Source organism: Ambystoma mexicanum, chromosome 1p (assembly GCF_040938575.1).
Source record: "Ambystoma mexicanum isolate Mex_15411 chromosome 1p, UKY_AmexF1_1, whole genome shotgun sequence".
Taxonomy (NCBI): domain Eukaryota; kingdom Metazoa; phylum Chordata; class Amphibia; order Caudata; family Ambystomatidae; genus Ambystoma; species Ambystoma mexicanum.
The window spans coordinates 235158931-235171578 of NC_090921.1; the positions used below are offsets into that span (position 1 = coordinate 235158931).

General features: G+C 44.9%; 2 non-coding genes across 2 annotated transcripts; both read right to left on the reverse strand.

Moving 5' to 3' along the window:
- Window positions 1–3989: 3989 nt before the first annotated feature.
- Window positions 3990–4063, reverse strand: TRNAT-AGU (transfer RNA threonine (anticodon AGU)). The gene has a single exon. It is a non-coding gene; the product is annotated as a tRNA-Thr (tRNA).
- Window positions 4064–4663: 600 nt separating this feature from the next.
- TRNAS-UGA (transfer RNA serine (anticodon UGA)) lies at window positions 4664–4745 on the reverse strand. Its single transcript has one exon. It is a non-coding gene; the product is annotated as a tRNA-Ser (tRNA).
- Between the last annotated feature and the right edge of the window lie 7903 nt (window positions 4746–12648).

Consider the following 12648-nt stretch of genomic DNA (forward strand, 5'->3'; position numbering starts at 1 on the left):
ATTATGTAAATGCACAAGAATTCAAAACAGCATTTTATGGCCAGGAAGCACAAACAAGAGTGCCATTAAACCCAGAAGTATTCATTTATGAGTACACATAATGTTAGCATGGCTTCCTCAAATACAGGAGCCTGTGGTTACCTACAGAATTTTTGTATCAACCAGAAGTACCCACATATGTGAAGGTAGGGCAGATAATTACAATGGAATTAGAAGCAGCAATTGTGAGGGAAGACAGAGTGATTTTACACAGAGTTGATGTGGAAGGGATAAACTGGAGAACAGTGATAGCTCTTGATGAAGGGCAGCGACAGACTACCTGAAAAGATGAACATGTGTTTACAGATGATGGCTCAGATGACAAAGTGATATACAACATAAGTCTTAATTTCCAGTTGAAAATTGAAAACAGGGAGATACCTCACAGAATCTCCCTAGTGAAAAAGTTACCGTCTTTTCTCCAGGAGGATTTTGCACCAGTGCCAAGCAGATTATGGACCAGCAGTCCATACGATGTTGGTCTATTAAAAGAAGTAGGTGCAGTCAAAATTAAATTAAAGCAAGGAGCAATTTTACCTCGAGTGAGACAACACCCTATGTCAAAGGAAGCTGACCAAGGTATCTATGACAGTATTGCTGCCTTGATGCGACAGGGAATATTAGTACAATCAGAATCCCCATGTAACAAGGCTGTGTACCCAGTGAAGAAAGTGACAGGGGAATCGTGGAGATGTATCTAGAACTTACGCCCCCTGAACAATATTGTTGAGGCAAAGTTCCCATTGGTTCTGAACCCAGCCACACTATTGTGTAACATTCCACTCGAAACTAAACATTTTACAGTGATTGATTTAAAGAATGCTTTCTTTTCCTTCCCACTACATGAAGAGAGTCAGTATTTGACATTGTTTACCTTCCGCAGGATTAAATTGAAACATCTTCTTTTCCCCAGGGGATTCCGAATCACCCCGGTTTTCAACCGAGTGCAGCAGATGGACTTGGGAAACATGCAACTTGACAGCATAGTGATACTATATGTAGATGACATTCTAGTAGTAGCTTAGGTGTCGCCAGATTAAAACATCCTAAAATTCATATGGGCAGGTTATTTTGTTTCTGGTTGATTATTGGTTTTGCTATAACACTGGTGATATCAATGATGTAAAGCTGGAGAGCAACTCAGTTGAAAGTACTTTGTTATTTTGAATACCTTTTGACTTTTGAAAGTCCCACAGGTTATTTCTTTGGCCGGAATTTGGGGGTGGGATTGTATATATGGGAATGTGAGATTGGTATGTCACACCATTATGAGCCTAGTGTTCAAACGCATAAGAACAAAAATATTCCTACACTACAACCCATCCTTTTTGTCCAAAGTAATTTAAGATTTCCATTTTAATGAAGAAATTACTCATCTGGTTTTCTTTCCTTTCCTATCTTCGGAGACGGAAAGATTCCTTCATTGTCTGGAAGTGAAAAGGGCCCTAACATTATATCTGCTTAGAGAAAAAGAGTTCACAGTCTTTACTCTTTATGATGCCCAGAAACTGCAACAAGGGCTCTAAGTAGTCCAAGGCCATCCTACCGAGATAGATCATCTCATGTATTTTGGCAAGCTATGTCTCATGTATATTGGCCAGCTACTTGATCCAGGCATTAACTGAACCAAACGCGCTCCATGCTCCCCATGTGAGAGCAAACGTACATTTTCTTGCTTTTCAAAGACATGCTCTGTGAATCATAGGTGCCAGAACTTGGGCTTCTCCATTGGCCTTCTTTAGACATTATTTATTGGGTGGGAACTTCAGATCAGATGCTCAATATGGAATATCGGGCCTCAAAACATATTTAACTAAACCGGGTGTTATGACCATCCAACCCCACGTAATTCAGTGCTTGGCAAACTCTCAAAAGTATGGAGGAAAGGGGACAGGACATAGGAATAAGAAAAGGTTGCTCATAATAGTGACTACTGTACTCCTGTTCCATAGTCCCCTTTCCTCCAGATGCCGGCCCATCTTCCCTCCTAAAACTGGCTTAGCCGTGAGTCAGGGACCAAGCTCAGGAGTTGGCAAAGGACTATGGGATGAAGCCAAGAGTGGGACATGGGGATTTATGGCCGAGGCCATGCATCCCACGGCCTTTATGTAAAAATAAAAAAGGACAATATTTTAGTGCAGCAAAAAACACTCTAGTTCCATCCCCATAGGATGGAATATACCAGAAGTATGGAGGAATGGACACTATGGACTAGGAGTAATGTAGTTACTATGTGAGTAACTTATTCCAAAGGCTCAACGCCATGGGTGTAACTCCGCCAGAAAATGTGTATTTGTTTAGACCTGTGTATATCAACACGGCTGTTTAATCCGGTCATACTCTGACTATATATTGCTCGATTAAAAAGCTGTATAAATTGGATGAGCCTATGTGTAACTGTAATAAATTAAATGAAAGTGGTCTGCGTGCTACCAGAGATTATTCTGCTATACAAATTCCCATGACATGTACAATGTTTTATGAGCACGCAATTGTCTTACTCTCGGGATCCTTTCTTGGGGCAGGCAAAGTGAACAGCGGCCCGCAGGCACATGGGCTTTGTGGGAGCAGGATAAGCTGTTCCCAGCCAGAGTTCTAAGACAAAGTTCTGAGCTAAGACTGAAGAAGCTCTGTTCCTCTTTATTTTTATTTATTTAATTTGCTTTGCCTTTCCAGCAAATAGACATAAACAGAGAAACTGGGTGACACAGGGTCTGTTCAATACATTTTGGCCATTTATGTGGCATCAGAGGATTTAAAATGAAAGTGGTTTGAGCTAGATGGTTGCGTGTACAGCAGTGGTAGGTTAATGGGAGTGACTATTGTTAGTGGGATGTACCTTACAAAGTCTAAACGATGGAGGATAACAAATGGGACACAGCTAAACAGGTGTCTTGCTGTATAAAATAAAGACTACAAGCAGGTGATCATAGTACGCATGTCCTCGTTCTTCCGTGTCTTTTAATCGCCATACTTCAGTTGTAAAACCCAGAGGAGGATGTTATAGTATCCCATTAAAAAAATTACCTCTATCAACTTGAGTTGAGTGAAGACTGGAGTCAAATCCTGGCATCACCATTTAACCAAAGTGTGTGATCCTCGGGAAATCATTTACTCTCATTTTAACATATCTGCCAAATAAGTGATTCCGTTAGTCCCTTACTAGACTGCAGTGTGGTATTGAAAGCCTTACATCATGGCTTCTGGATAGTGAACATATTGGGCCTCATTACAAGTCACCCGGTCTGGAAATAACGGTGGTAGTAAATCCACCGCCACCGTTGTTTCCGGACCGGGTGATCTCGAGTTCTGCAGGATGGAGGTGTCCTTCCTGCCAGGTCTGACCTGGCGGGTTTAACACCACCCGCCTGCAGGCGGACGTGGAAACACCAGCACCATCACGAGATGGTGCCGGTGTTTCCACTTCCCCATTCCCATTGAGTCCTATGGGACTCAATGGGAATGGGGATTTACCGAATACCGCCTCCGGAATTCCCGGGTCACCGGGTCGTAATGCCCCAGTGATTCTAGGAATCACGGAGGTGGAATGGTAATACGAGTCCGGCGGTAATCTGCCGGAATTTCAGGCACGGTTACCGCCAGGCTCGTAATGAGGCCCATTTTCTTTGTTAAAACTGCTCACCATACAAAAATATAAAAATGTTACTGACTTTCAAAGGTGTGGGTCGGCCTGAGGATCTCGGTTACAGTTATTGATATTTGAGTTTCAGTCAATTAAAAATAAGGCAATTGTATGTGGGGGGTTCCTATAAGCGGATGCATTCTAGAATGTCTTCCTAGAAACTGTTTCTCCATATTCGTATGATCAACTGCACCTCTTAATCAAAGCCTTTGACTAAAAGGAGTTATGGGTCCTTAACCAGCACCGATCAAGGTTAGTTGGAAATGCAATTTCTTCAGTGTGTTCTAAAGAGTGCTTTAAAAGAAGCAGGCACTGCTGAGATTCGAACTCAGGATCTCCTGTTTACTAGACAGGCGCTTTAACCAACTAAGCCACAGCGCCACATGCTCTACACGCTACATGGGGTTCCAGCTCTTCGTGATCCATTCCTGTTACACTGCGAACGGTAGAGTTGCTGTCCAAGTAAACTGGAAGTAAATCGCGGAATTTTTTTTTAAAGGATATTTACCGAAAGATGTGCACTTTTGTTTCTAATGTGGGTACAGAGTAAAACAGCTGTTTAATAAACATTGAAGCAGTTGCTACAGGTTAATTCCAGAAAGTTATTTGTAGCGCCAGCTACTGGCTACACCGTCTTAGTGAGGCTGCTTACTCCAGTGTCTGCATAAGTCCCTGTAGATCTCACCATCCTCTTGTGCTGGTCGCGCTGCATTGGCTGCTTTTTCTCTGGATCTGTCTCTTCTCAGTGTCTCTTTGCGGTTCCCTCTCATCATGGGCCCTCTTATTTCAGTAACAGAAGCACCCTGAAGCCGTACATGTTCATGTTGACGTTTCAGTCACTCCTTCGAATGGGCTGTTTTTGATTCATGAAAAAGTTGTCACAGTCAGAAAACAAAAGTAGCCACTTAAGCCCCAAAGCAAAACATTCACCTATAAACTAGGTTTTCATTGCAAACGTGAAATGCCAGCAAAAAATTAATCCGTAGTCGGCAGGATTCGAACCTGCGCGGGGAAACCCCAATAGATTTCAAGTCTATCGCCTTAACCGCTCGGCCACGACTACCTGACAATCACGTCACCTGGAAGTCAATATGACACTGCATCAGAGGTCAGTTTGGCTGAAAAACTGAGTTGTGCATGCAGAGTACACTTCACACAGTCATGATATTATCAACATTACTATGATTCACTCATGGTTTTCATCAACGATGGAGACATTCTAGCATTGTCAGACAATGTTACAGGAGCACATTCTCAGGGCGATCACCGTTACCCACACCAAGGTCACTCCTTTTCCCGGAATCTGGTCAAGAGACTTGCCCTTGACAGGGAATGGGAAATCTGCTCCTGCTGTATATGTACACGACTAATGCTGTTGATATGGCCACCCACAATGAAGGTGGATTAGCACACACAAGACGGAGACAGAAGTAGAGTTGGATGGCTGCCTGCTCGTGCTCTAATGTTACACACATATCGTTCTTTATCTTGCTGACAGCTTGAAGGTGACGACAGAAAGAAAAGAAATGGAGGAGGCACCCCGATAACTTAGGCAGGGTCCTCCTCCATGGGTAAGAGGAAGGGATAAGGCGAAGCGTGCCAAAGCGCTGGGAAAGCCCGCGAAGGGCAACAAAGAAAGGGGACGTGACAAGCCCCATATAAGCGGCGGGCGTCCTGCTGCAGGAAGCATCCAGCCCTCAGCAGAAAGACGCCCACCGCAGTAGGAAGGATTTTCGTTTTTCTGAGGTTACAGTGCCGATGTTCCAGTGTTCCAGTGTTCGTGATGGAGAAAGAAGCCCAGTGTTCGTGAGGGAGAAGCCCAGTGTTCCAGCAGGCAGATTTTCGGTTCCTGTTCGTAAGGAGCATTGGTCATAGTACAAGGAGAGAGTGAGAAGGTAATGGTGAGGGAGAGAGCCAGTCAGATAGCGCAGCGAGTAGATGGCTCACTTTGACTTCGGTGTAGAGTGGGGTGTTACTCGCAGAGCGCACAGCGTTGTGCAGGCTAGGGCTTAACTTACAGCCAGCACTATTTAAAACCAAAGTGGCGGAATGCAAGCAAGAATGTGACCACTTAATGTTATCCATATGTGCAATCGTGGGGCACGTCTTAAAGGGCCATTGGGTTGCCTTGTCACATGGAGCTGGCCATCAGTCGTGTGACCTTTTGTGCAAGGGGCTGGCTTTTTGGGCTGGCATTTTGGGGTGGTAATGTTTTCTCATTTGTTTGCCGTTTAGCCAGCCCGGCCTGTGATTGTGAGGATTCACAGGGAGTAAATGGTATGCGTGTTGTGGTCGCTTTGGGCATGTCGGGGTCCGTAATATCTCACAACCAAACAAACTAGACCAAACCTACAAGTCCTTCATTATTGACGGCAATGACATTAAAGTCTCCAGAGATACTAAGACGCTAGGGGTCTATCTTGACTCCTCGCTTTCTCTGAACAGACAAATAAATGCAGTTAGGTCAGCTTCGGCCTATACCTGCAAACTTATCACTGCCTGTAGACCCTTCCTAAATTCCACCAACTGTATCACACTCGCCAGAACTCTTGTTATGGCCAAAATCGACTACTGTAGTGCTCTCTACCTAGGGACCAGTCAGTCTAACCTTAATAAATTGCAAACTGTACAAAATAATTCCTTAAGGGCAGCCTTAAACATCCCGAGACGCTCTCATATCTCCTCCGTCAGATCGGATTTACGCTGGCTCCCGGTAAAACAGAGAATTGCCCTGAAAACCCTAGCTTTGACTCACAAATGTCTGAGCAACACCGCCCCACCTTACCTATCCGCTCGCTTCTCACGCCACACCTCCACTCGACCTACCAGAGCAGCCCAAACTCACAGCCTCATCGTGCCTAGATGCAAACTCCAAAAAGCTGGTAGGGTGTGCTTCCCCGTCCTGGCCTCCAAACTCTGGAACACCTTGCCCACACCTATCAGAATTGAACCATCATTCCACTCCTTCAAGAACAATGCTAAAACATGGCTGCTCTCCCAAGACTCAAGAGACCTTGACACAGTCCAGACTCCATGTGGGGTACAGGACTGAATATACATTTTCTCTCTGCTCTGTCCCTGTATTATACGCTGTTAATGGTACCCTTCGGCACATGTATATATGCTGTATATCTTCGTAACTCACTGTGGGCCTCATTACGACCCAGGCGGTAAGTTACCGCCTGGGCCGTGACTTTACCACCATGGCGTAAACTATGTTTACGTCATGGTGGTTGGTGGACTTACCGCCCCATTCCGACCTTGGCGGGGCGGTAAGTCCCCAATCCCCATTTACCCTTCCCCATTCCCATTTTTGCCCCATAGGGCATAATGGGAGTGGGGAAGGCGTTAATTACGCCACCGTAAATTACGGTGGCGTAATTAACTCCATGGTCCCTTAGCGCCATGGATTTTAACACCTGCTAAAAGCAGGTGTTAAGTCCGCCATGGCGCTAAGGGACCTCGTACTCAGGCGGTAAGGGTCGGCGCTGTTTACGCCGCCGTAAAACCCTTACCGCCTGAGTCGTAATGAGGCCCTGTAACTACTGCTTTTTGTAACATGCTTAAGAGTATGCACCCGGTTGCCCCTGGGCCTGGTTTTTTGTGCTTTATAAATCAAATCAAATCAAATCACAACCAAAGTATCAGACATATTCTTGTTGGGTGTCCTGACCCACGTTTAAGCTATCATGCTGCAACATTTGGTGCTGTGGGCTTAGAAAATTCAAGATGGCGGAAAACCCACATGTGCGCTGAAATCCAGGAAAGCTGCGCAGTTTGTGCGCACACTAAAATGGTTGCCTCACTTGCCACCCACCAGTGCGAGAATGAAAGGCTGGGTTGCCATGAGGGAAATGGGTTGCCAAAGGAAAAACAGTAGCGCCGGTTAGCTTCAAAGCGCTTTAAAACCACCATTGGACTACCCGCACAGTAGTCTGAAACCATTGGGAGTGGCAATGCTGATTGCCAAAAGCAAACCCATAATTGTTGGGAATTCATTTTCTTAAATCCCAAAAATGGGTGCAGTACCAGTACTCACCACTATCCAAAAGCCGGCAGTTTAAAACCACCCTGTGTTTCTCTGAAGGCAGGCTCAAACTGTCTATTTTAAACATTGCAACACATCTAAAAACTCACTGGACACCAGCAGACATTTGGTAGAATGGAGTTTTGTGTGCCTACAAAATCTGGGAAATGAAGATCATAAGACAAGGTTTATAACAAGACTGGCTGCGCTGTGGATTTCAGCAGTTTAAGTTGCACTGGATTGAAAGACACTAAAAAAAAAAAATCTAAATGTTTAAATTGACTGAGTGACCTACTTTTGAGTGTCACATAGGTTGCAATTGTTTAAATGTCATAGTTTTGCACTTAGAATCAGCATTCTAGCTGCAGGTGTAAAATTGCAAGTTAATTTAAAAAGCAACAAATAACATGACAGTAGCTGAAAGTCTGGCTTAAGGAACTTGATTCTGCCTGGCAACTACCCCCATCAGCAGTGAAACTTGAGTCACCACTGTGTTCCCAGGCCAACCTTCCTTTTGCTGCCCCCACTAAGGATATGCCATCTATCTGATAATTGAATTATCTGTGCTCTGCAAGAGAGTGAACAAAGCCCTCTTCACTCAGGCAAAGGTTTTTATTACCGCAGTCGTAAATTGTAGCTTCCTCTTGGCAGGAGCTGGGAGGAGCACTGCCTGTGAGAGCAAGCTGGCTTGGCAGAACTGGAAAGAACCAGAAATTCAACCTTGTGCTGAGGGTAAACCACACCCCTTTGGAGCCAGAACATAACTTTAAAAAGATGAATAACTCATAGAGCGGACATGTGAAAATTTTATAAATGATACCATAATTCTTGTGATTTTTCTGCCCACAGTTTAAGACGTGGTAGGAACCGGTGGTATGTTCAGGGGGGTTTTAGCGGAAAAGTGGATATTACTCTAAATGTGTGCATGTTAAAAATCTGAAACTTCATCAGTTAATGTCCCTACCCCCTGCACACATGTATGTAAAGTTGGGTCCATGTCGGAAATTGAAAAAGCAGTTAAAAAGTCAATTATGTACACTCTTTGAATGCAAGCTCCGAGAATGAGCAGATTTGGACATAGACATGGCTAAATTCAGCCACACCATGTATATGTAATTTCAAACAACTGTGTAACTCTGAAGTATGGATTTTGATCATATATATATTTGGGTGCACAGATGATAAGGGAGGTTGTTTCAAGAGATCATAAAATGACATCAATCTGACTCACAGTTCAGTTTGCCAATCAAGCGGAGGAATGGAAGCCTGACCAATGACGAATGAGAGGGGCAAGTCTAGTGATGCAACACACACACCCATTCTCAAGAAACAGATAAAAGCAGAGAGTCAGGACACATAGAGACCTTCAATTCCATTTGCTGCAACGCACTCTGCCGGACACTACAACATCCAAAGATCCAGACTTCAAATTCATCAACCTCCAGAAAGCCAAACTAGAGACTTCAATCTATCCAGAGCAGAGAGAAAGCAGTGCTGTGCCTAGCAGAGACCAGACCAGAGAGAAAGCAGTGCTGTGCCTAGCAGAGACCAGACCAGAGAGAAAGCAGTGCTGTACCCAGAGAGACCTGACCAGACTGAAGTCCGTGACCAAGTCGCTTTCCTGTTTAAAATCTCTTGTGAGTACCGCCAAACTGTACCAAACCAATCTCTTAGTTTAAATTCATCTAATTCAATCTATTTAACCTAAGTAGAACTGCCTCCTAGCTGTCACCTGTCAATTCTAGTAAAATTTGTCACTTGTCAAAGTGTGCGTTTAAAATTGGCAAAACCAAAAACGACCTTTACTAAATTGCTCATATCTCCGCAACCGTTTGGGCTAGAGACTTGCAATAACTTTCATTTGGAACCTGAGATCCTAGGCTTTCCTAGGACCCCAAAACGGTAGAGATAGTCCTTGCGGTTCCTCTGTAATAGCGCTCGGCGCATCCGCGAATTTTGCCGCGATTTGCAATTTCTTCACATGTAAAAAAAACTGCTGATGCCTGCTTTCCATTTGCCAGAAATTCGTTTAACCTGTTAACTATCCCTGCATCATTGCTAGTGTGAGCCTGGACTAATATTAACTAGATACCACTCACCCTGAACCTCTAAAAGGGAATTAAAAGCGTTTCCAGCATATTTCTCATTCATTGCTAGCACCTATCAAAGCATTTGCCTGTGTTTTCAAACTTCTGTTTAAGCTTGCTGGATTGAACTGAATTACAGTTGATTGCATTTCTGAGAACTGTGTGTTTTCCTTCCATTTCCTTGCCTTGCATCAAGGGGGGGAGGGGAGTAGCCAGAGAAAAGTGATTACATTGTTTGGTTGAAATCATATTGCGTATTTTATGTACTGCATTCATTGAATATTGCATCCACCTGAGCCTACATAAAGCATCCTCTACCACATTATACTTTTGTTCCTATTTACCAGTGTGCTACCTTATCCATTTCATGTCAACTCATTAGTGATTAAAGAAGTGTGCTAGTGCCAGATTCTCCGTTGTTAATATTTACCATATCAGATTAAGTATGATATTCAATTATTAATTTATTAAAAAGTGTGATATATATTTTAATTTATCAAATAAACCTTTTAAACTTGCAAAACAGAATTACTTCTTGGCTCAGTGGGGTCAGGGGGATTCCAAGAGAGGGGTGTTATACAAGGGTAGTCATCCAGAACGCATGAACTGGACCTAAAGATATATCAATAAGGGTTTTCATTCAGTATTCTAGACTAGGCGTTAACTTGGCTGTAGTGCTGAATTGAATCCTCTTACAAAGTGGGGGCTCGAGCCGAGACGTTGGGTTAGATTTACCAGTTGTGCAGCTTAATACAGTGTGCTAACTGACGGGATACATACACCCGGTCGGATCACCACGCTGCATTACGCTGTGAAGCATTCCTCAAAAGGGACACTCCAAGAAAAGTTCTGTTCTGCAAAAATAAAATACTAACTTCTGTAAGTCAGGACAGAGACCAATCTCTAGAATGACGACCTTAGTAGACATGAAAATAGCCAGAGAGCACCTCTTGCATAAGCTATTTGTGAGAGGTGAATGGACCGAACAGGGCCAGGATGTGTGGTTGCAGGCCATCACACAACAGGTCACTGAAACAGGGTCAGATACATATAGAGATCAGGGTCCCTTACATGTGGCCCCGAGTGAACTATATATGGCTCCTAAAGCCAAAGAGGAACACAATAAGATCGCCAGGATAGCAGCATACCTGTACCTATATATGGGAGACATGCAGGATAGATGTGCTGAAAGCCAAAATCTGGCAAATAGGCAACAGATGGCATTACAGAAGGTCCAATCTGATCTGGACTCTTCTGAGCAGAGGCTGCAGAGGAGCCAGGAGTCAGAAAATGACAGCAGACTGTACATTACTAAAATAAAGGAGGATATGGATGTGCTGCAAAAGGAAAAGTCAGAACAGGATACTAGATTTCTGGCCCTGCAGAAGGAGTACCAAGACAGTTTGGACTCCTTACTGCAGAGCCAGAAAAAGCTGGAGCAACAGATCAATTTCAACAGGGCATGCACAGAGCAGGTAGCCACCCTGCAAATCCAACTAGACAGAGAGAAAGAGGAGAGCAATAAACTGATCCTGAAAGACCTGGATACCCAGGCAGAGTTTGATCAGGAGCGCCAGAAAGCTGGTGCCTTCCAAAGGCAAAGGGACGACCTGGCGGCACAAATGCAGGCTCTTAGTCAGGAAAGAGACGCCTTAGGCCAGGAAGTCTGCCATTTAAAAAGGAAAATGGAAGAAAATCACCTGGCCCACCAGGGACTGGGTGACCTCCAAAAAGAAAACCAGAACTTGCTAGAGCACACCAGGAGGGTGGAGGATGCTCTAGCAAGAAAGGAGCAGGCCAATAGGGACACAGCTCAGGAGGTAACCCTCCTGCAGCAAAGACTGGCCCAGTTCTCCAGGACCAACCAGGAAGCACAGAGGGAAAATGAGGCCCTCTGTCAACACAATGATAGGCTCCAACAGCAGGTAGCGATGCAGGAGAGACTGATAGAGTCGAGTAAGGTCTTAACTGAGGAACTGAAGGCACAAATGCAGGCTCTTGCATTGCAACAGGGAGCAGGGGCGGATAGAGATGAGGTTCGCTGGGAAATGGAAACTCCGGAGCATAACCTCAGGAGCCCTAGTACCAGAGGCCCTCATACCTCTCAGTCCCTGGACTCTGCCACCCCCATGTCCCCTGGCGCACATGAGCACAGGGCCACAGGGATGGCAGATTACTATCCAGCCAGAAGCATGGGGCTCATAGGCCAGTACCATCCAGGAATGGAGGGGTGGGCATCCGGGTATGGGCACCCAAGTACAATACAGTTCAGTGGGGAACCCCAGGAGAGTAGGCCCATTAAGGGCATCCTGAAAACCTCTGCCCAGTTAGGTCAGTGGAGGGGGTACCCATCAAATCCTGACAGCAAGGAGGAATCTGAAGACTCCTCTGAACTGCGCAGGACACAGGAGACCAGGTCCCCACATTCTGCCAGCCATTCCCAGGCTCGCAGAATCCGGGAAAACCTGGAAGAACAGACGGGAACCTCTGGGAGCAGTGCCTCTGAGTCCGACGAAGAATGGACAAGGGTTACCCGAACCAAAAAGGCCAATAAGGCAAAAAGGGCCTTGCTCAAGGACCCCTTAAAGCAGATTAAGGCGATCAGGAGCGTCATCGCGCCTTACCATAAGAACGCTAAGTATTCTGTTTGGGAGCACTTAGAGTTGTTTGAACAAATGATGGAGACTTTCCATTTGAAGGACAGCCAAAGCTGCATTCAATATGTAAAGTGGACCTTCTCCCCGGAATACTCCAGTTTCTTTGCGGGGTTGGAGGACCAAAATCATTTAAGATGGTCCACCTATAAGGCGGCCATCCTGAAACATTTTTCTGTTCACAGAAATCCTCAAGAG